Source organism: Kogia breviceps, chromosome 3 (genome assembly GCF_026419965.1).
Source record: "Kogia breviceps isolate mKogBre1 chromosome 3, mKogBre1 haplotype 1, whole genome shotgun sequence".
In the NCBI taxonomy this organism is placed as follows: Eukaryota; Metazoa; Chordata; class Mammalia; order Artiodactyla; family Physeteridae; genus Kogia; species Kogia breviceps.
Genome location: NC_081312.1, coordinates 68,121,475 through 68,146,242, shown reverse-complemented (window position 1 = coordinate 68,146,242; position 24,768 = coordinate 68,121,475). Strand labels below are relative to the sequence as shown.

At 37.9% G+C, this 24,768-nt stretch overlaps 1 pseudogene; it reads right to left on the bottom strand.

The window, feature by feature from the left end:
• Window positions 1-5,903: 5,903 nt before the first annotated feature.
• Window positions 5,904-6,269, bottom strand: LOC131752825 (small ribosomal subunit protein eS25-like; annotated as a pseudogene).
• Window positions 6,270-24,768: the final 18,499 nt, after the last annotated feature.

Here is a 24,768-nt window from a genome sequence, read left to right as displayed (position 1 = left end):
ATTATGTGGTAACAGTAAAAAGAAGGGAGAGAGGGACAAGGGAATTAAAGGTATTTGCAAGGGAGTGAGTAAACATGAAATCCAAGCTGGGTGAGAAAGGAAATGAGGACATGAGAGTGAATGACAGTGAAAATGCAGTAATGTCTGTAACTGCAATCAAAACATGAATGAGGAGTTGTTTGCTTTCTTTTATTTTTATGGAACCCGACAGGCTGCTTCTAAAATTTGTATGAAAGCACAAAGGGTCAAGGAGATCTAGGACAGTCCTGAAAATCACATTGGGGGACTTGCCATAGTAGATATTAGGACTTATTTTAAAGATATATAACTAAAGCAATATGGTATTGATCACAGAGGCCAATGTAGTATTGGTTACAGCTAACAGGATAGAGAGCTCAAGTATATATGGAAACCTGATTTAAGGCAGAGCTGACATTGTACATAATGTTGAATGAGGCTGGTAAAGCAGGTTATCCATATTAAATAAATGAAAATTGATCCTTAATTCACACCATGCTTATGAATTGATGTCAATATGAAAATCGAAACTATGAAACTTTTCAAGGAAAATAAGAAATATATGTATGATCTCAGGGTAAAGAAGAATTTCTTTAAAAAGAAACAAAAAAGCACAACCACAAAAGAAGGAACTGATAAGTTTGATATATTAAAATTAATAACTTCAGTTCAAATGACATGATAAAGAAAGTAAAAAGATAAGCCACAAACTAGGAAAAGGTATTTTTAACACAAAATCCAGGATTATAATCCAGAAAATATAAAGAATTTCTACAAATCCATTGGAATCAATCCATTTAAGGAAAATAAGCAAAAGAAATAAATAGGTGTTTCACAGAATAAGAAATATGAAATACCTAGAAACATAAAAAAGATACTCAAATTCATTCATATTTATGGTAAGCAGAGAAATGAAAATTAAAACCACAATGAAATATCACTTTATACCTTTAGATCATCTTTGGACCCCAAAACTTCTATGAGGGTGCAGGCTGAGAAAACTACTTCATTGCAAACATGAACCATTTCTTATAGAAAAGGAAGGATGACTCAGAGTTCAGAACCAAGAACCATGGAGAATCATTGTCAGGGAGCAGAATGGGCCCATTTAAAGGAACAGGTGGTTTTCAGAATTAGACCAGTGACTACCATGTCCTTTTGTCAAGAGTGTTAATTTATGGTATAGCTATCCTATCCTGTATCACCGCAGTATCTTGGGTGTGCAGAGGGCAGATACACTTATCTCTTTAGCGCAAGGTCTTCATGTTAATAGAAACCATACTCAAGGTGTGGTACCCAAAGAACTGTATCTGTACTTGATTAGATGAGCAGATCCTAGACTCTGATGCAATGCTGAAATAAAAGGAAGTTTTGGGGATCTTGGGAGAGAATGACTGTAATTTTGCATGTGGGAGGGATGTGAATTGTGGCAAGGGAGACAATGGAAGAAAGTCAAAGATGGCACCATCAATTCCTTCCCTACTCACACATGCATGCTGTTCCTCAACTCAGAAGGTGGAATCTAATTCCCCTCCTTTTGAATCTGGGCTGGCTTTAATGATTTGCCTTGACCGATAGAATACAGTGAAAATGAAGTTCTAGGACATCCGTGGATGGGTGATAAGCCTCAGCTTCTGCCTTAGAACATGTGCTTTAAGTTCATTCCTCTTAGAGCCCTGAGTCACCATGTAAAAAGCAGCACTGAGGTTACCAGACGTGTGACTATCCAGCCCAGTCAAGCCTGCAGGAGACTTCAGTCCCAGTCACTAACTGACTACAACTGCATGTGAGATCCCCAAGAGAGAACCAGCCAGCTGAGCACAGTCAACTCTCAGAACCATGGAGAAAATAATGAATTGTTGTTTAAGCCCCCACACTTTAGGATATTTGTTACACAGTGATAGATAACCAGACAACATGGTTTTGAGCCCCCTTATCATCTTCACCCTCGTATATACGTGTTCTAATTTTTTTTCATCTAAGTCAAGGCTGTTTTGGAAATCTTTTCCTTTATAATCTTGCCTGCTTTCCAAAGAGGGTGTATCCTGTCACTCTAGAGGGTTCCTTGTTTTGACAAATGCCATGATGGATTTGGGTATATACACTTGGAGGGAGGAGCTAGAAGTAGAAAGAAGGCTCAAGTTGAACAGCTCTGCTTTATAAAGGAATTCAAAATGCCTAGGGAAAATTAAGGACAGAGGAAAAACAAGAGCCAGGAATGCTAGGTAAAGTATCCATAAAAAGTACAGAGAAATAACTCTCAGTGGTGACACTGCAGCAAAGAGACAATAAAACTCAGAAAATCCTGATGGAAGGAATAAGTTGTTAACTTTGGAGTATAAAATATAAAAACCTCTCCCCTGACTTATGAATCTTCAGTAAAATCCACAATGTTCACTTTCTGATGTGAGCAGACTCCTTATCAACAGCATGTAAGCATGATGGAACAGAAGGATGATGGGGTAGTCAATATGTGGGTTATATTCTAGAAAGATGCTGACTACAACAAGTATTTAATCCTGTAACCTGGCATTAAAGGAGTCTCCCAAACGAAAATTGATCCATTAATAAACATTTTGAGATAAAGTTGTTCAATAATTTTGAGTCATTAAACTTACTCTTATCTAGCCTCTTTCCATTTTATTTCAAAGAATATCACAGGATCCAGTTAAACATCTTCATGAAATCCACATGCTGTATATATAAATGCCACGCCTCTTAATTGCCAGTTTATTAACCTTGTCAAAAAAAGTAGATTCATCTGACATCATATGTGCTTAGAATCATGCATCTTCCCTATGTGCTAAAAAAATCCATCCTTTTAATTCATCATTCTACAGTCTTGACAGGAATTGACATTAAGCCAACCAGTAATTGCCTCTTTGAAGGTGTTCGTTGCTGCCTGAAACCTGGAGTGCTTATTAATCCAGCCATGTTTGGGAGAGAATCTCCCCTGAATCAGGGTACCACTGGACTTTCTCTGATGACTCTGGTATATCCCTGTGTATTGTACCAATGGTAACATGTACAGATATGTGGCATGAACCTGAACCTTAGAGATGTTGCCTCCCCCAAACTTATAGTCTACCTCTCCAGATCCCAAATCTTGGTTCTATATGCATAAAGCAGTATCTTAAAATAAATGATCCTGGGAAACATCTAATCCTGAAGTTTCTAATCAGAGGTTTCGAAAGCTCCAGTGTCAAAGGCTAGCTACCTGCTAGTGGCTTAGCCTTGCAAAGTTTTAAGAAAATCACAGTGATCCATCCGCAATTTTTGTTTAAGAATAGAGAAGTGAAAAGCTAAAATGACAAGGACTGAGAATTTGTTAGTAGAGCAGTAGGGTATAAATTCAAATGTGCCTTTGAGAAAGAAGGGGTGCTGACTAAAGTTGCTGACCTAAGAGAAAGAATTTGACTCTGAAATAAAGCTGGAAAGGCAGAATTGGGGCAAGTGTCTGGACATGATGTCTGGACATGATGACAGATTTAGAAATTCAAATGAAAACTGAATAAAGGAGTAAAAGAAAAGCTGGCATTAAAGCTAGGAATGTCCCTGCATGTCTGGAACTTCCTTCCTGTCAATACACAGACCCTGGTGATCCTTTCCCTTACATCTCTTATTACTTTCTGAAGATAAACTATTTCAAACAGTTTGGCTCTGTGAGTGGTAAGATGAATAAACAAGCTTTTCAGCTTTAACAAAGGTATAGATAGAGACTGTGGGAAGTAAATCACCACTTAAAAAAATGAAGATATTTCCATATGTGTAAAAAGACGTCGTGCTCTAAAGGGGGTGCTCTGTAACCCTAGAATGACAGACTATGTTTTAGGTGCTGATCAGCCAGCACTGAATAGCTCATTTATGCCTATTCCCAGCTTTCCCCACTTCTCGCCTACATCTTCTATAAAAGAGGATGCATAGGTCAGAGAATATCTTTCCAACTCTCCCTTGCAGCAAGTGTGTGTGGGTGCGTGCACACACCCACTATACACTAAAACCTAGAACATTCCTTGGTATTTAAGTTGTTGAACAAAGTACAACAGATGAAATACATTCTTACTGTTCACTCTAATGAACTCAACAAGAACTCATTAATTTCTTTTTTCTTTTTTTTTCTTTTTTCCAGTACGTGGGCCTCTCACTGTTGTGGCCTCTCCCGTTGCGGAGCACAGGCTCCGGACACGCAGGCGCAGTGGCCATGGCTCACGGGCCCAGCCGCTCCGCGGCATGTGTGATCTTCCCGGACCGGGGCACGAACCCACGTCCCCTGCATCGGCAGGCGGACTCTCAACCACTGCACCGTCAGGGAAGCCCTAATTTCTTTTTAAAACATTACTACATGCCAGATACTATGATAGATGGTGGAGCTAGAATGATGAGCAAGACAAAGTCCCAGCCCCAAGGAACTCATAGTTTATTCTGGAAAAAAAAAAAAAGAGTTGTGAATGTGAGGATAAAGGCAATAAGAGGGGTGAATTACAGAGTTCTGTGCTGGAAAGGAGAAGGAAAGCTTCACAAAGATGGTGACTAGTAAGCTGACTCTTAAGAAAGGAATTAAAGTTCACCAGATAGACAAGAGAGGGTATGGCTTTGGGAAAAACCACGGTCAAGCTGAATTTGCTCAAGGAGTGAAATAATTTTCAGTCTTTCCTAGTTACTGATTTTTAGAGACCAGACCAATATTTCCCAGTAACTGATCACCCATTTCCCACATTACTGCTGCAGTTACTCTCATCTAAAGAAACTCGTGGGCTTCCCTGGTGGCGCAGTGGTTGAGAGTCCACCTGCCGATGCAGTGGACACGGGTTCGTGCCCCGGTCCGGGAAGATGCCACGTGCCGCGGAGCGGCTGGGCCCATGAGCCATGGCTGCTGAGCCTGCGCGTCCGGAGCCTGTGCTCCGCAACAGGAGAGGCCACAACAGTGAGAGGCCCGCATACCGCAAAAAAAAAAAAAAAGAAACTCGTATTTATCTCTTTCCCCAAAGATATTGCTGCGGATTGGTCTTCACATATTAAGACGACCTTTGGGATAATTGTCATTGACCTCAGGTTCCTTTACTCAGGCATGGTACAAGTCACTAACAGAAAAATCATTGGCTAGTGAAGAATAAATGTAGAAATGTTCTATCATTCCTTTTCTATTCCATAGGCTCTGAAAAATTCTGTAACTAGCCTGGAGCTATATTTAGACAACCATAATACATCCCACACAGAAAAGATAAAATTCCAATTGATCAAAATGACATTTCCCCATAATGGAAAAAAAATGCAAACAGGATAAGTACCCAACAATTTGGTTTAGTAAATTATGGAGCATCAGCATGACAGAAAATTATTCAGCCTCCAAAAATGATAATTAAAATGATTATATGTGATATGTGGGAAAGAAAATGCAAAATAGCTTATACACACGACTGCATTAAAATGCATCTGCTTGTGAAATATTACTTGGAAATAACATGAAAAAAAATAAAATCAGTAATTGCAGTGGGGACTGCAATTTCTGGCATATTTTTCTTTTCAAATTTTTCTTTAATGCTATCAATGGGTCATCTTTTAATTTTTTAAAGTTTGGTGTTTTTAAAGAGTGCTCTGAGTGTGGCTGCTGAATTCAAGTCTGCCATCTTCTTTGTTCCTCATACTTTGCTACAGTTAACACACCCTAAGACCACAAGAGCTATTTCATGCCACTCTCATTGAATTTAGCGACAGCAACAAAAACTCTTATCTTACACTTTGTGATCAAAAATATTTTAATATAGAAACTTTCCTTTAACTTTACTAAGTTTTTCTTTGTTAGAATAGAGCCATCAATTCTTCTTTTTCTTTTTTTTTATGTAATAAAGTTTTATTTTTCAAAATGTACAGCTGGAGGGACTTGTTCATGCATCCTCACCAGTAGCTGGGGCATCTCCACCCTTGGTGTTTCTAGTGTAAGTTACGTGAGCTCTGTGCTTTGAAACCAGCTTAATAAGTCCTTTACTAAGGAGCTCCTGAAAGGCTGCCCTGGCCAGAGAACTGCTAATCTTCAGTCTCTCAGAGATGACAGTGAGGCTATGAGCTTATAGTTGGAAACTTCCTTACAGAGTTTGTCATATACCTCTTTGTCAAACAAGACTAGGTTATTGAGCTTGTCCCAAACTGTTTTTGGACCACTTCTTCTTTTTGGCCTTGCCCCCAGATTTGTTCACCAGATCTTTGTTTTTCTTGGCCGATTTTCTGGCATCTTTCTTCTTTCTTCTCATCATCCTTGGGCAGCATAGCAAAGTTCAGAGAGCAGCTGCTACCATTCAGCCTCGCTACAATGTTGGACAAAAAGCCCATCACTTCTATCTGTTGACATATTTTTAGCTATCAGAGAAAGAATAATGTAATTATTAAGAGTATGGACAGTTTTCTTCCTTCTGGTTGCATTATCTTAGATAAGTTACTTAGCCTCTCTGTACTTCACTTTCTTGTCAGTAAAATAAGATGACAATAATTGTGATAATATTACCAACTGAATATTGAATTCTAATTTTGATAATTCTTGGGGTTGTCCTAAAGATCCAATGAGATGATCCAATCCATGCCAAGCTTGGCCTATGTGCTCAATCACCGGTAGCTATTTATTGTCCTTACACTTGTCTCACGGTGGGGTACGACTCTTCCTGACACCATTTATGCAGTTCTGGGTCACTCTCTAATCTTCTCTTGGCATATATCCTTCTTTTTCATCTTTTATTCATGTCTTTTTAAAATCTGAGTTTAGGACTTCCCTGGTGGCGCAGTAGTTAAGAATCTGCCTGCCAATGCAGGGGACACGAGTTCAATCCTTGGTCCGGGAAGATCCCACACACCACGGAGCAACTAAGCCCACGAGCCACAACTACTGAGCCCACGTTCCACAACTACTGAAGCCCGCACACCTAAAGCCTGTGCTCTGCAACAAGAGAAGCCACCACAATGAGAAGCCCGCGCACGGCAACTAGAGTAGCCCCCACTCACCACAACTAGAGAAAGCCCACACACAGCAACAAAGACCCAATGCAGCCAAAAAACAAAATAAAACCTGAGTTTACCAGAGAGCTTTCTAGAAATGATACCTTCTTCTTTTCCTTGTTCTTTATCTGGATCATTTGTGACTACAACATCAGAATTATATTATGTAAAGAATCCTGTTCTAGGGACTTCTCTGGTGGCTCAGTAGTTAAGAACCCACCTGCCAATGCAGGGGACATGGTTCGAGCCCTGGTCTGGGAAGATCCCACATGCGCGGAGCAACTAAGCCCGTGCACCACAACTACTGAGCCTGTGCCCTAGAGTCCATGAGCCACAACTACTGAGACCACATGCCACAACTACTGAAGCCCACACGCCTAGAGCCCATGCTCTGCAACAAGAGAAGCCACCACAATGAAAAGCCTGTGCACCACAATGAAGAGCAGCCCCTTCTCGCCGCAACTAGAGAAAGCCTGTGCACAGCAATGGAGATCCAACACAGCCAAAAAATTAATTAATTAATTAATTTTTAAAAAAGAAAAACAAATTTTTAATTGCTTTAAGAATCCTGTCCTGCATGAACCATATTTTCTTTGAAGAGTTTCATGTCACAGAATCATGTCCATCTTTTGTACGAACTTTTCCAAACCTGTATTCCTACATGCTCAGGTTCATATGGGATGATTCTGGCCTTCATACTCTTTGGCTTTCCTTAATTGAGGTGAAACCATGCAGCTTTTTATTCTTCTAAATGAAAAAAAAAAAAAAAAAGACACACATGGTATACAAAGGAGTAAAAAAATAAAAAGCAAGTCACTCCCTCTTCTCCCAGAGGCAAACATTATTATGTGTTTTTTGTATTCTTTGGAAATACTCTATGCATTTTCATGCACATTTATATTTGCATACATATACATATGTGTACATATCACATTTTAAACCCCAACTGGATCAGACCATACACACTGCCCTACAAGTCACTTTTTACTCACCAATATACCTTGGAGATTGTTTCATATCAGCACAAATAACACTTCATTTTTGTTTACTGCTGTGTAATTTCCATTGTATGGAAATCCTAATTTTTAGTGAATCCTAATTTTTTCACCAGCCCCATATTGATGTGCATTTGGGATATTTCTATTCTTATGTTATTACAAACATTCTGGAATAAATGTCTTTAACACATTATATACATATTTTATGTAGTATATAAATAACCATACTGCATAAATAATTTTGTGTTCTTCCTTTTCCACATATCATACATTTTGGAAGTTTTAGAATGTCATTTTCAGTTTTTCTGTTATAGATACAGCAAAATGAATATCATCCTTAATAATTCAGATGTCATGAGAAATGTCATTTTAATTAATTGTGATTCTAACCTTTGAGGATACAGGATATATTAGAATTGTCCAAACAAAGCTTCTGGCAGATTAAAGAACTCTGCAAAACCAATGAAATAAGAAAACAATTGATATAAACATTTCTTCTCCTTAGCAAACTCTCCTATCAGAGACAAATAAGTTCCACATTTAGAGTTGTCAGACAAAGAAACTTAAGGTCACTATCTCTATTACAGCAAATGTGCAAGTAATATTTGTTAGAGTCCTGGAAATTTAAAAGCTGATTCAAAGAGTACATGCATTCATTGAAAAGTACAGTCAAATTGTGCCCCAAACAGGTTGTACAAAGTACCTGACTTCCTCAAGTTTCTCATTACCCTGTTCATTACCAAAAAATTTTATCTTACAGTCAAAATTTGACCAAGAGCATCAAGTTTTCTATTTGTATCCTTAACATTCTGAGAGGTAAGTCAAGAATTGTCCTCTGCACTGCTTTTAGCCAAACAGGTCTTTGGGAAAAGTGCAGTTCCATCAGCATCCTTCTCATCAACATTCTCTAAGAATTGACTGTCAGATACTGGATGGCCACCAATGAACAAATGGAAGACCTGGGAATTTAAAATAAGGGTGGCCCTGACTGTGCAGTGTCATAAGTTCATTCTTCTAATGGTGAATCAGCTTAACCATTTGGATCTGATTTTTTTTACTGTCTCTAGGCTGCAAGGTAGTTAATAAAAATGAAAAGTGAATTTCCAGATTTGTTACCAGCTTAGCTACTCTTTAATGCCTTAAGACACAGACAGGGAGCTTCTAGGGCAGAAAATCAAAGACTTCTTTGGCTCTTTCTGGACTCCAGATCTTAAATTCTGTAGCACTTCAGAGATGATTGCTGCTGCCGACAGAACTTATCACAAACCAGAGGAGCATTTCTCAATGTAAAGAGTCTCACTTTTCCTCTTTAAGTGTACAGTGTCACTGCACTGAATCATCCTGCACAGAGAACCCAGTGTGAGAGACTATACAATTCATTCATTAACTCAACAAAAAAGTATAAGTATACACTCTCTCAGACTCTGTCCCAGGTTCTGAGATAGTGATACGAACAAAACAGACAAAAATTACTACCCTCCTGGAGTTCACATTCTCGTGAGGTGGAGTAAGTCAATAAACAGAATAAGTAAAATATAAAATATACTGGATGGTAAGAAGTACTACAGAAAAAATAAATTATGCTTTAAAAATTAAAATGGAAAATCCAAACAAGGTCAGTAGATTGCGCCAATGTCAATACCCTGGTTGTTGTGATATTGTGCTATAGTTTAGCAAGATGTTACCTTTGGGGGAAACTGGATAAAAGGTATATGGGATCTCCTTGTTTTATTTCTTACCATTGCATGTGAGTCTACAATTGCCTCAGTAAAAATTTCCATTAAAATTTTTAAATGGAATGTACACTTTTAAAGAGCGAGCAGATAAGGGTTTACCGTACAGATAACAGAGAGTGAAGACCTAAAACTGGTGGAAGAGCAAGACATGGCAATATGGTGTAAGAGTACTCCAGACAGAAGGACCAAAGGAACCAGACAGAGCTGGCCTGCAGGATTCAAGAAACTGCCATCGATGAGGGGAATGGCTAGAAAGAAGTGAATGGAAAGAGTGGAATGAAGGGACAGGTCACTTTATAGACTGTGGCTTTTACTCTGAATGACAGGAAAAGCCACTGGATGGTTCTGGGCAGAGGAGCAGCACAACCTGGCCTGGTTTTATTAGTTTCATTCTGGCCACTGTGTTAATATTAGACGGTAGAAACCAAAAGATGAATTACAGTATCAGAACACGCATGGCATTCTGCTAAATCGCACAGATGTCAATGTAAAATGCCTCTGTCCATGCATTCTGAATTCACTGACTCAGTGAGTTTTCTCAGATTCATAAGAAATACTTTCATAGATATTTCCCCAGCCCCAAAAACTACAAAATAATTCAAAGTATTTGACCTCTGTGCATGAACTCCTCCCATGAAGCTTTGCTTAAAATTTTTATACCATCAATATTCAGATTCTATAAAAGGAGAGTAGCTCCAAGAAGTTACAATGAGAAAGTGTTCCTTTGAAAAACTAGTATGTTTCTTCTCTTTCCCAAAACACTTTTCATGAAAATTTTTTGTTTTTTGTGTTGTAATAGTACCTCCTGAATTTGACAATTGAAGAATCAGTAAGCATTTGATGGTATAGTGTAAAAAAAGTAATAAAGATAAAACATAGTCTTTCCCTTTGAGGCTGATAACAAATGTTTAAAAGAAAGTGGTAATTGATAATTTAGATAAAGATTCTGCAAGAGTTTGGTTTTCCCCAGTAGTTGTTCTTCAAGATTGGTAGCATCTTGAAATTATTGACAGCAAAGAATATAAAGGGTAGGTTATACAAGGTTCTAGCAACTAGAAATTTCTATCAACTGGAACTTCTATAAACCCAAAGTACAATGATAATTCATGTCCATGATGGTTCATATGAGGAATAGCAATCCTGAAACATCTTCTGAGTCACCTAACAAAAATTGTGTTCAATACAGTATTTTGAATGTTATTAACTTTGAAAACTTTAGGTTTTCAAATTGTGTGTGGGATGTTTGATGACAAGCCATTAACCAGAATATTTTATTACTGAGAACTACATATTATTTCTCATCTGTGTTGGTTTACTGTATAAAATTTCATACGTAGAATTTCTAGACTCAAGACATAAAATCTAGTCAGTGACTATTAGTAATGAAAATTTCTTAAGACTGACCATTCTAGAGGCAATCATTGAATCTCTGTAAGGAACTTTAGAGATTATCTAATCTAATTCAACAACCCCACATATCCCATATGAGAAAATTGATATCAAAAAAGGTTAATGCATGTAATTAGTGGTAGATGTCCAAACAGAGCAGTTTTGCCAAGCTGAGGAAAGAGATGGTAGAATTCAAAGCAACTAAGTCTCCTAAAAGCTGCAGGGCAGGATCTCAGAGAAAAGGGGCCTGAATAGAGAAGGAACTCAGAAACTTAAATAGAATCCCTTGAGTTTGGGGCCAAATAATAAGCTGTGCATGCACAGGGTGAGACTTCATAAGGCTGGGCTGAGAGGAAACACCAAGAAAAGAACAACTACTGGGAAAAGAACAATTACTGAGAGCTGAACAAATGCTGGAGTTCACACAAGGCTGGGAGGGTCTCTAGATATGATCAACCAGAGAGCTGAGCCCTCAGGATGGGATTAGTGCCCTTATAAGAAGAGGAAGAGACAGCATAGCTTCCTCTCTCTGCCATGTGAGGATACAGTAAGAAGGTGGTCATCTTCAAGCCAGAAAGAGGGCCCTCACCAAAAACTGAATATGCTGGCATCTTGATTTTGGACTCCTCAGTCTCTAGAACTGAAAATAAATGTCTGTTGTTTAAGTCACGCAGTCTGTGGTAGTTTGTTATAGCAGCCCAAGCTGACTAATATGTCTCTGCCCACTTTTTTCCATCTCCTCTGCAGCCTCAGCCTCCTTGACTTCATATTTAAATGTAGAGCTCCAATCATGATGGCTTTCCTCCTACCCCCTATATTCACCAGGCCTCTTCCATCTAACTCAGGGTCTTTGTACACATTGTTCTCTTTTTTAGGAAAGTTGCTTCCTCCTTCTCACTAGCCTAAATACATATACTTCTTTCACATCTTAGTTTAGTCATCACTTCTTCAGGGATCCCTTCTCCTACTTATCTGAGTAGGTCAAATCCCCCTATTATATGCTTTCTTAATACTCTGTTATTCTCATGAGTACTAAACACTGTAGCAATTTATATCTTAAACTTTTTTAAATTTAGTGTTTGTCTTTTATACTAGCCTGTGAGCTTCTGGAGGACACGTTGAAAGCCCTGAGTAAATATTTACAAAATGAATGAATGAATGAACACCCTCCAAAAATAATGATTTCATAAAATGTTTGCAACAAATTTTCCTAATGGTCAATAAGTATTTGTTGGAAGCATTAATGAATCTCCCTATTCCCCACTGTTTTACCTATAAAATAGGTGCCTACTCTGCTTACCACATAGGGGTTGTAAACATATAACAAATAATTGAAGTATTGGAGATTAAAATTTTAAATGGCATCTGTGTTAGTTTGGGTAGGCTAAATAAACTGCTGAATCAAATAGATGCAAATATGTAGTGGCTTGAACACAACAGAAGTTTATTTCTTGTTTATATTACAGTTCAGAATAGGTGTTCAGGTCAGCAGGCAGCTTTTCTACATGCATTGATTCAGGAATCAAAGTTCCTTCCATCCTGTAGCTTCCCTATGGTCTTGTTATTATCTGTATTCAGCCAGTCAAAAAGAGAATGGAGGAAGAATTCCTACTTTCCAAAAAGCCCCATTCAGAAGTGGCACACATCACTTCTATTCATCACGTAACTGACTATAATGCCATTACTATGGTAAAAGGAAAGAGTGAATTTTGCAGGCAGCCAACAGTCTCTGCCACTACCACCTAAATTCAAGGTCTCTAATTGTTTTAGATTTGCTTTGCTTTTTGAACAGGTGGCAAATACAAGTAGTAACAACACTCTGGGCTAAAATCAGGTCAGACCGGAGGGCAATAAAAACCCTCTCTTATCATTTCCTATTGGCAATGGTACCCCAAGCTTGTTCCACAATAATGTGGTTGTGGAAGTTAAGTCTTTTCTCACTCTCTGTTCTCCAGCGTAAGAAAAGAAAAAGGAAACATTGAGGAAAACATACCTGGGGTACTATTTATTCACAAGTAATTCACATGATCTCTTCCAGTGACAGTTTAAATGTTATTAGGACTAAAAGCTGATTTACTCTTCCAACATAATCAGTTCTTAATTATTTATATGCTGGATATCATCCGTTTGCCCCTCCAGGTCTATCCTGCACCCTTTTCTGTGCCTCACGAAGCTGACTGTATGGACTGAATCAAGTGCCTCTTACCCTCTGGCACCCCTTTGGGTTTAGCCAAAGAAAGTCGTCAACAGGGGATCAAAGAAAGAAGGGTCACCGTGGACTGGCTACCTCCGTAGTTCATCCAAAGGCCACAGCTCCTATCAAGAGGTCCTCCCCATGCAGCTCTCCCTCTACAAGTGCTGCTACTCGCTTCCTGACCCTTTAGAACCAGAGGTGGTGTCTCCTTGTTGACCAGTCCCGAGGTATTCCAATATTTCCTGTGATTTCTCTAGATTCTACCCACACTTTGTAAATCATTTCTTCATTAAAATCTCCTCAAGTTACTCATCTGTTTTCTGCTGGGACCATGATTTCTCAAAGTGGGTCCAAAGAATCCTAACTCTAATGTTAAAATATACATTAGGTAAAATAAATTTTTAATGCACCTATCAAAAATACTTTGTAAACAGTAAATGAAACAAAAAATAGGCTATTTATATATTATATGCTGCATTTCTCAGACTTTTTAATATTTATTTAATTTATTTTTTTGGCTGCATCAGGTTTTGGTTGTAGCACGTGGGATCTTTGTTGAGGCACGCTGGATCTTTCATTGTGGTGCACAGTCTTCTCTCTAGCTGTGGCATGCGGGCTCCAGGACATGTGGGCTCTGTAGCTGTGGTGTGCGGGCTCCAGAGTGCTTGGGCTCTTGGGCTCTGTAGTTTGCTGGCATGTGGCCTCTCTCATTGAGGTGCACAAGCTCAGCAGTTGTGGTGTGCAGGTTTAGCTGCCCCGCAGCATGTGGGATCTTAGTTCCCTGACCAGGGATCGAACCCACGTCCCCTGCATTTGAAGGTGGATTCTTTACCACTGGACCACCAGGGAAGTCCCCTCTCAGACCTTTTTGATCATGGAACTTCTCACTTATTTTGAGAGCATCTGAGGAAACTTGTATTCTAAAGAATACATCTAGACAATTCTGATTTATACCAATAGAAATGAGAGAAGAAACACACATATAACTCTATACAATTACTAAGAATGCTCAAATTGTTTACATTTTCCCTTTAAAATATGGTCATCCACTTGCTGATGATGGCATGGCACACACACACACACACACACACACACACACACACACACACACGCACATACCCTGTGCACCTGGCCTGAGTCCACTGCTAAGACCCCAGGACCCTCCTGTCTGACTTCAGAGTCATAATGCAGGTCACAGGAGATAACCCACCAATGAAGTTTGTCCTCAGAAATATGCAGTCTTGAACCACTATGACTTACAAGAGCTCCATTGGATTAGGGAAAAACAAACTGTAGACAAATTTCATCACAGAGAAAGAGCATGCAAGCTACAGAATTGTTGAAATCATTTCATTTCATGAACTGTACATGTGATACCTTTATACAGAAATTACTAATTTTCAAATTGAGGATTTCAGAAACACTGACCTCGGAAAAACCCTGCAAGATAAGCTTTCTCACCTTCAGGACTACACTTGAGTCATCCTAGATCGTCAGTAATCTAATTTTTAAAATATATAAATCCCCAAGCAGATAGCGTTGTCCTTTACCTTCTTTGTTCTCCCTGATTACATCCTTGATAGCACCTACTACCCTACATCATAATTATTAGTTTAATCCTTTGTCTCTTGAAGCAGTGTAGGCTCTTTGAGGGAAGAAAATGAGCCTTGTTGTTTTTAAAGCCTTCACATTTGACACAGTTTGTGCTTAATAAACATTTTTGAGCAGATGGAAAAATATTGGCTGAATGAATAAATGTTTCCTTGGTAACCTATTTCACTATCAACCCTGTCATAAAGTTTTGCTTAATACCAACTTAAGTGCCATCTTGTGATTAGAAGAATTCCTAAAAGATACTAGAGGCTACCCACTCTGGACAGAAGTACAATAAAAAATAATAATAATAAGATTTTCTTGGCTTTTGTTCATTGTATTTCTTTTTAATCTTCAGAGAAGAAAACTACACAACCATTCTTGCCAATGTATTTTAATTTCAAAAACTATTAGAGTTAGAAAAATTCCTCCTCCTAGATATAGGACTGGGCAAGCCAAGTAAATGAGTGAAGCATGGTATTTTGGTGTAAGGTCTAAAGCTAAGGCCCAGCATTATGTGCCGCCTTGATATCAGGTGAAATCAAGAGGGCCTCAAATGGCCTAACCAAAAGTTCTCCTCCCCACTCTGCCCCATGGATGAAGGTCTCCTAGCCAAGCAACCCTCCTTATCAAGGCCACCTGGCAAAGGTCCTGCTCATCTCTGAGCAGCAAGTTTCAGCTTCCCTCCAGCCTGTACAATTATTCAAACTAGTCAACCACACCTTCCCACAGGAACCAGGGGTCGCCTCACACTTTTGACGTTTAAAAGCCTGCTTGTTCACTCTGTTCCTGAATGCATCCCTCATGTTACCTTGCATGGAGTGTGGGCTGACAGTATATGTGATTAATAAACTGCTGTAATCTCATCTGTCCAGTGTTGGGTGTTGTGTGTTCAGCCATCCCCATAACCCTAGGGCGAGAATCCCTTCCTCACCAGTGGAGTGAATAGGAGGCCATTAAAACAGATTATGGACCTGGTATGGGAAAAACAGCTGCCAGAGGAAGAAGTGTAACAATACCCTTAGTACCTTAGAGCTAGGGAGTGGGGGGATGTGGAGGACAGTATGGGATATGCCCCAACTTAAATAGGCAGCTGCTAGTCAGCACTAGTCTACTGTTGACAGGCAGGAATGAGGACCCAGAATTGCCAAATTTTCCAGTTTTCAAGAGACACTGGAAATCTAGATTTTTATGTCCACATCTCCCACTTTTTAAAGGTCTTTCTTTCTTTCACTCAAAAAAACCTACCTAGAGGGGTTTTGTGATTTTGTGGAGTGCCAGTTTGTAACTTCTGCCCTAGAATTTAACTCCAGTCCCTAGCACACTACTCTGATCCCAACACTTACATGACATTCTGCCATTATGCCTTTTAGTATCCTGTGCTTTTCCTACTAACACATCCTACTAACATTGCTGGTTCAAGTTAGGTTTACCACACCCTTAAAATTCAAAATTTTAGCCATATTTGTCTGTAAGTCCCCATTATATATTAGAGTATTCTGTTTTTCCTCCCAGCAATAATTAACTGCATTGAATTTTATTCTGGACGTATTTCACACTCCTTCAATACTAGGTCCATGTTGGATTCTAATAATTTCTTCCAGATACTTCCCAACTGACTCAGCTTATGCTGTTCTTTCCATTATATCATTCCAAACATTAATTAAAGGATCCAGGATCAAAATTGTAAAATAAGACCTCTAAAACATTTGCTGTTATGTTCCTCCCAGATTGACATAACACAAATAATAACTTTCTTAATTACTTCCAGGAAATGTAATAGAGCATTTTTTTTCCAGGATGTCACTCTTCAAAGACTGGTAAATAGTAGTTTAGAAGAATAAATAGAGTCACTGTGAGGAAAATGAACAGTACTCTTTACCGTGCCACAACATTTTAATGTGTTTGATGAATTTAAACACATATTTTAAAGAAACACTTTTGAAGCACAGTCATCCATTTATTCATTCAACAAATTTTTATTGTGCACCTACTATGTGCCAGTCACTATTTGAGACACTAGGAACATATTAGTGAACAAAACAATAAAATTTCTCCTCCCATTGAGTTCACATTTCATAATATTAGGTAGAATATGAACTTAACTATACCTGTTAATTATAGCTAGGTAAAAATATGTAAGCCAATGGACAGAATCAGAAGAGAATATACAAAAATTAAAATAATAGGTGGATATGTTAGAGAAGGTACAGACTATTTCTTTCTCTGTTCAACATAAAATCCATGAATTCATAATAAAACAAATTAAAAATAAACAACTCATTGGTCACTTATGAAGGTTGCTAGTATACCAACACATTCTGAAAATTGATAAATAAGTAGAATGATCATTGTCTTAGTCTGTTCTGGCTGGTATAACAAAGTACCACAGACTGGGTAGCTTGTAAACAAGAGAAATTCATTTCTTATAATTCTGGAGGCTGGAAGACCAACAAGGAGTATAAATAAAACCAAATGAGACACATGCCTTCAACATCACTATGAAACAGAGAATACCATTAACTGCAAATCACCTGAAAGTAGAGAAATACAACAATTCCACCATAGCTCCCACCACCAATGCAAGCCTGTGGATGTAGAGAGCAGTGACACAGGAGCCTTAAGACACTCCATAAAAAAGAGAAGACAGTGAAGAACTTAAGCAAAACACAAACAAAATTCGTCCCAGAAAGAGGAAGTTCAAAGTAAGTGTCAAAATGCTAAACACAGGTCCAAGACTTGGTTGTACAAGGCACCTGATAGAAGAAAGGGGCTTGAAAGTGGATAGAACCAGAAGAGACAGAAGAGGAAATAATACTTCTGGGAGAAAAAGAGATAAATAAAGAAGAGGTGGGGACCGTTGGAAGGTGACGGTAAAGGGAAATAGAAAGTAAAAGGTAAAAATTAAAGATTCTTCAGAAATAAAAGAAAAATAAAACATGCCAACCTCCCTTCCACCCACTACCAACACCAATACCATCATCTACTAGGAAAAAAAATGCATTTCACTAAAACAAGAGGATGCTCATGAACCAGAAATTGTCCAGGAAATGTCTTGGAATATAAAACAAAATCAAACAAATTCCATACAAAGTTATTGTAAGGAAAAAAAATAGAACATATAAATCAAAACATTTCAACTGGTGAAGATTTTCCTTAAAATGCCAACCACAAAATGTAATGGACTCATTTTTACATTTTAAAATGTAAAACAACATCTGGAAATATTCAAAAGTCTAGAAGTAGAAATCTAAAACTAAATAGTAGAAATAAATCCAGGATGACATATGCAAAAGAAGAAATGCAATGAGAGTAGGTAGGACTGGGAAAAAAGAAAAAAGAAAAAGACCAAACTATCTCAGAAATAAAGAATAAAGTACAAGATGTCCAAGGGAGAACATTGATAATGGAAATGTAATTTGAATGGAAATATAATAAGAAACCATAAACATGAAAATAAGATGAAGTGGGACTTCCCTCGTGGTGCAGTGGTTAAGAATCCACTTGCCAATGCAGGGGACAAGGGTTTGAGCCCTGGTCCAGGAAGATCCCACATGCCGTGGAGCAACTAAGCCTGTGTGCCACAACTACTGAGCCTGTGCTCTAGAGGCCATGAGCTTACAACTACTGAGCCCTTGTGCCACAACTACTGAAGCCTGAGCACCTAGAGCCTATGCTCCGCAACAAGAGAAGCCACTGTAAGGAGAAGCCTGTGCATTGCAACGAAGAGTAGCCCCTGCTTGCCACAACTAGAGAAAGCCCGCACGCAGCAATGAAGACCCAATGCAGCCAAAAAATAAATAAATGTTTTTAAAAAAGAAAAGAAGATGAAGAAAGAAACAGCATCAGAGAAAGTGGAAAGTAATTGAAATGGAAGGCATGCAAAGAAGGTCTAACACATGTATAATCAGAATTATACATAATTTGTGTCAGTTCCCTGATAGAGAAAAACAGTGAAGTATAACTAATATTTAATACTATAATTCAATAAAACTTTCTGGAAGTAAGCAAAAACTTAAGCATATTGACAGGGCCCTTCATTTACCTGGGCATATTGGCCTAGAATAAACTCTAAGATATATTCTAATAAAACTATTAAATTTTAAAGGCTAAGAATACTCCTCAAAGTTTCCAGGCCAAAAAAAGATCAAATTACTTATAGGAGTAAGAAACACACTGGCGTTAGGCTTCACAGGCGCAACATATAAAGCAAGGGGCCAGTATTTTCAAGAAATTCAAGGAAAGAAATTATAAACCAAGAGTTTTATAGCATGATGTCCTTTAAGCATCAAATCTATTAAAAAACAGTTATGAATGTGCAAGAACTCAAGAAATACAATACTCAAAATTCCTTTCTAAAGAGCCTACTAAAGCAGAAGTTGGGAGGTACAGACCATGGGCCAAATCAGGCCTGTGACCTATTTTTGTGTGGCCTATGAGCTAAGAATGCTTTATATTTTAAAGGGTTGTAGGAGATGGAGAAGGAAGAGAAGGAAGAGGAGGAGGAAAAGGAAGAGGAGGAGGGGAAGGGAGAGGGAGAAGGCAAATAGCAGCAGTAAAGAGTTTACATGCTATAAAAATACTGAATCACTGCATTGTACACCTGAAACTAATATAATATTGTAAATCAACTATACTTCAATTTTTTAAAAGAGTGTATGTGGACCAAAGTCTAAAATATGTACTTTCTGGTCCTTTACAGAAAAAGTTTGTTTGACCCCTGACCTAGAGGGTAAGCTTTATCCAAGCAAAAGAGGAGTGCAGAAACAGCAGTAAACAGAAATGGTGAGCATTTCTTATATCTAATGGTAGAACTAAGAATAAAACAAAGGTAGGGACAGGGTCATAAGAACAGTATGTGAACATTATATGTTCTGACAAAGTAGAAAGAATGCAACTTCCAAAAAAGGGAAGTAGATGAGAGAAATGGGAATAGTAAAATAAGATCATTGAGTATTATAGAGGGACTAGGTAGGAGTCAAGGGACATCATTTAAAAGTGACAGACCAGCTAGTAAAAAGTAAGAAAAGGGGGATTAAGGACACTCTTAAAGGGATAAATACAAAGATAACCACAAGAATAACAATACAAATCTTCCTAAATACCAAAAGAAACATATATAAAAGCAAAGAAGACACACTACATAGTGAAACACAATGAATATAATTGTGTCCAGTAATTATAACACAAAATAATATGACAAAGTTGAGACAAAACATACATATCATAAGACAGATATCAATTATATCAGATATACATTTCAATATTAATAAATCATAGCAATAAATTTTAATGGGCTTAGCTTGCCCATTAAAAGAAAAAGAATTTTAAATTGGCTCATAAATCAAAACTCAGCTCTGTGCTGTATACAAGAGACACTACTAAAATAGGATCATTCAAAAAGGCTAAAACAAAGGAATAGGCAAAAATATATTAGGCAAATGGAAACCATAAGAAAGCGGGCATTGCCATCTTGATATCAAAGTAAAATTCAGGCTAATAGGCATTAAGTAAAACAAATGATGACACTTTATTATGCTAAAAGCCACAGTTCACAAAGAGATATAATAGTTACGAATACCCTTACCACCCCACTTACATCTAACATCCCCCATGTCTCATGAGCACAGAACTCCAGGGGACTCCATGTGTGGGAGTTTGGTGAGACTCAGAACGAGGACAAGGTAAGCATGTTTTGTCCACAACTAAGTGGGAGCACTGATAGCACTAAAAGGTCACGCTTTCTGTTTGAACCAGAACTTACTTCAAACACAGAAAGAAGGAAATGGCATTCAAAGAAACAAGGACCTAGGAAATCTATCATATCCTTTTTTGTGTTACTTCCTTGAGTTAGCCAACCACTTAATCTGAAAGTGGCGACAGAGAAGGAAAGGGAAAATAGTGCAATCCATGTTTTTGCTTTTGCTTTCAGTCTTACCCATCAGTAAGCCAAAAGTAAAGAGTGTTGGTAGGGACCTCCCTGGTGGCACAGTGGTTAAGAATCCGCCTGCCAAATCAGGGGACACCCGTTCCAGCCCTGGTCCAGGACTATCCCACATGTCTTGGAGCAACTAAGCCCGTGCACCACAGCTACTGAAGCCCGCGTGCCTAGAGCCCATGCTCCGCAACAAGAGAAGCCACCGCAATGAAAAGCCCGCACATCGCAATGAAGAGTAGCCCCCGCTCGCCGCAACTAGAGAAAGCCCGCGTGCAGCAACGAAGACCGAACGCGGCCAAAAATAAATAATTTTTTTTTTTAAAAAAGAAAAAAAGAGTGTTGGTAAAATGTGAGCATATTGAGAAGCAAAATAAAAATAGCTGTGTTCATTGTGTGCAATGTTTCCAATATTCTGTAAGAATGAAACATATATCCATATGAGCTATAAAGTACAAATTGTGTAATGTCAGGTGATTCCACATATGTGTTATATGCTCTTGTCTTTTAAACTGACATTGCACTATATAAAGATGAATAGGAAATTTTATGCTAATAAAATAAAATTAAAAATTTTTCTTTAGAATGGTATTAAATAGTAAATAAAAATTAACAAGAAGGGAAGAGCTTTAGTAACTATATAGTGGAGAAACCACAGAATGCCCTAACCAGGTGATCAAAATTAACATCACCAATTAGAGGCAGGCAAATGTGATACTATAAGGAGGATGCAGCATTACTTATGCAGTATTCCAACTGGAAATAATTAAACTGAGTCTAATCATGAGGAAAAAACAGATAAACCTAAGTGAAGAACATTTGTTAAAATAATTTGCCTGTTTTCTTCAAAACTGTCAATGTCATGAAAGACAAAGAAAGGCTGAGGAACTGTGCCATGAAGGAGATTAAAAAGACATGACACACAAAAAAAGACATGACAACTAAATGCATTATGTCATCCTAGACTGGATTCTGTACCTAAGGGGGTGGGGTGGGGTGAGGTGAAATTTGCTATATAAAGGACACTATGAAACAATTGATAAAATTGGGATACAGACTGATAAAAAATATTGTATCAATGCTAAATTTCCTGAATTTGTTAACTGTACTGTAATTATACAGTAGCTACACACTGGTATGTTAAGATTGACATACGTATTTATTACATCTGCTATATATATATATATATATATATATATATAGAGAGAGAGAGAGAGAGAGAGAGAGAGAGAGAGAGAGAGAATGAGACTGCAAATGTGGCAAAAGGTAAAAAATTGGTAAATCTGGATACAGGTCTCAGGTACTTCTCTGTACTATACTTGAAACTTTGAACTATTTCAAAATAAAAGCTTGAAAGTATATATCAGATCATACCTGCTCCCCTCTCATACCCTTCTAATGGTTTTCCACCACATTTTAAGGTGAATGCAAAACCCTTACCCTGATCCTTGTGATCTAATTGCCCTGCCTCTATTTTCCACCATCTCCCCAGGTCACTGGGATTCAGTTCCACTAGCCTTCCTGCTACTCTTCACCTACACAAGTTCCAACTTAGGGTCTTTGTAGCAGCTGCTCCTTCCCTATAACGCCTTGTCCTGATCCTCACAAGGCTGACTCCTTTGTCTTATTCAAGAATCAGTTCACCCATGTCCTTTTCTAAACAAATATAAAGTGCCTGACCCCCAACCCAACCGCTTTCCATCACTTCCCTCTATTTTATTTTTATTATGATATTTATCACTACCCTGTGTCTCATGTTTGTTTGATCATTGTCTGTTCTGCTAAAATCTAAACTCCACGAGACCTTATTTGTCTATTCTTCACTGTATTTCCAGTGCCTAGAACAGTGGAACACAGTGGACACATTATAAAGTGTTTGCTGAATGAACAGATGTTGCAATAAACATCCTTGTATATATGTACTTGTGTATGCTCTAGTGTAAATTTTGAGAGGTGAGATTCTTGGATCAAGGCACGTGTGTGAATTTTTTTTGTGGTACGCGGGCCTCTCACTGTTGTGGCCTCTCCCGTTGCGGAGCACGCAGGCTCAGCGGCCATGGCTCACGCGCCCAGCCACTTCGCGGCATGTGGGATCTTCCCGGACCGGGGCACGAACCCGTGTCCCCTGCATCGGCAGGCGGACTCTCAACCACTGCGCCACCAGGGAAGCCCCGTGTGTGAATTTTAAATGCCGACTTCCCTCCAAAATTACCACACCAATTTATCTTACCCCAACAACCCCTGAGACGGTCTAATATTATTCACTTTTTTATATTTTCAATATGGTTACAGGGGTATTCAGCTAATAATAATTCATTATGTTATATATTTGTTTCAGGCAATTTTCTGTATCTGTGTTATATATTACAATAAAAACAGCTTTAAAATATTTTAATATTATAGTAATAGAGAATTTGCTTGTAGAAATTCAGCAAGTAAAAACTAGAGTGATTATTGGATACAAAAGGTATTCAATGTTATTCTTACATAAGTGAATTATTTTTGCAATTTTTTGATCATGCCAAGGAAAGGGTTGGATGGTTGAGGACCAGAAAATATGTGAGGTATCCTAAAATTGCTTATATTTAATCCTAAACCAGCAAGATCTTAACGTACACTTTCTAACAAAAGCTTTAAAGGAAACTCTTACAAAAATTTTTGTTTTAGTGTATGTTTCTTATGGACCTTAGGACTTTGTAATAACTTTCTGAAATAAAAAAAAGTAAGAGTATATTTACTGGCAAATTTAAAATGCTTAATTTCTAAGGACTAAAGCACTATAACTTTGTTACAATGCCTTCAATAATATTAACAACTCAACAATATTACAACATAATTTTAAGAACCCTATATATCAGTGAGGCTAAAACTCAGAAGAAGATATACTGACTTCAAGTGAAGGACAAAATGAGAATCTCAATACTTTGGGGTCTAATTAATTACTCTTAAACGAGACAAAGAACATCTGTTTTCTTCCACAAGGGAAGTGAAGCTTGCCCTTCTTTTTGTTTTGTTTTAGGTTCTGTATTTGATTAATTCCATGGCAACAAATGATATATTTGCAAAAAATTACAGTGGATATTTGAACTCAACAAGCTCTCTTTAATTTTTTGCAGTTCTTATAAAATCTTCAAAAAGAAAGCAATAACCTGCTGTATAAAAAAATAAATCAAATTAAATTTAAAAAATTTTTTAATGTTTATTAAAAAAAAGAAAGCAATAATTAGACTGGTAGCCCTATGAATGCTCAGTGAAGTGAAAACTAAAACTTTTGCTAGAGGGAGACCCATGAGGGAAGCAAATTCAACTCAACCAAGACTTAGCCTGCAGGATTCAGTTCTAAAATTCGGTCAGATCTGAGCCACAGAACCCACTGGTTCCATTCTGGAAGCACAAATCAGGAATTCAAGGATGATTTATCAGCACCATTTCTCAGTTTGCTGGCAGTACCAGAATTCTAATAAATTAGTTCAAAAGTTCTTTGAACAAGTTCTTCAGGTAATATATCTGAATGGTTCCCTCCCACAGCTGCTAACAATTGCTGATCATGCAAACAACCCAAGTCCATTGAAAAAATATTTTTCCTTTATATATTTATATATACACAAACACATAAACATGTCATGTATAATGATTTAGGAAAGTTGTGCTTCTGTTGTTATAAACTATCAATTTTATTTATTGAGAGTTTACTATGTACCATGTTCTATACTGAGGTCTTTACATACTTCCTACTTAATCCACAGAAACTCTGCTAAGTAAGAATTATTTTCCCCCATTTTATAGTCAAGATATTGATGCTAAGAGAAAAATATGACTTGCTCAAGGTCACATGGATAATAATCAGTGGCTCTAGATTCCTTACCCACTACTCCAGGTTAGCTGTTTTCCCCTCATTGAAGTAAACTGAACAAATAAAAA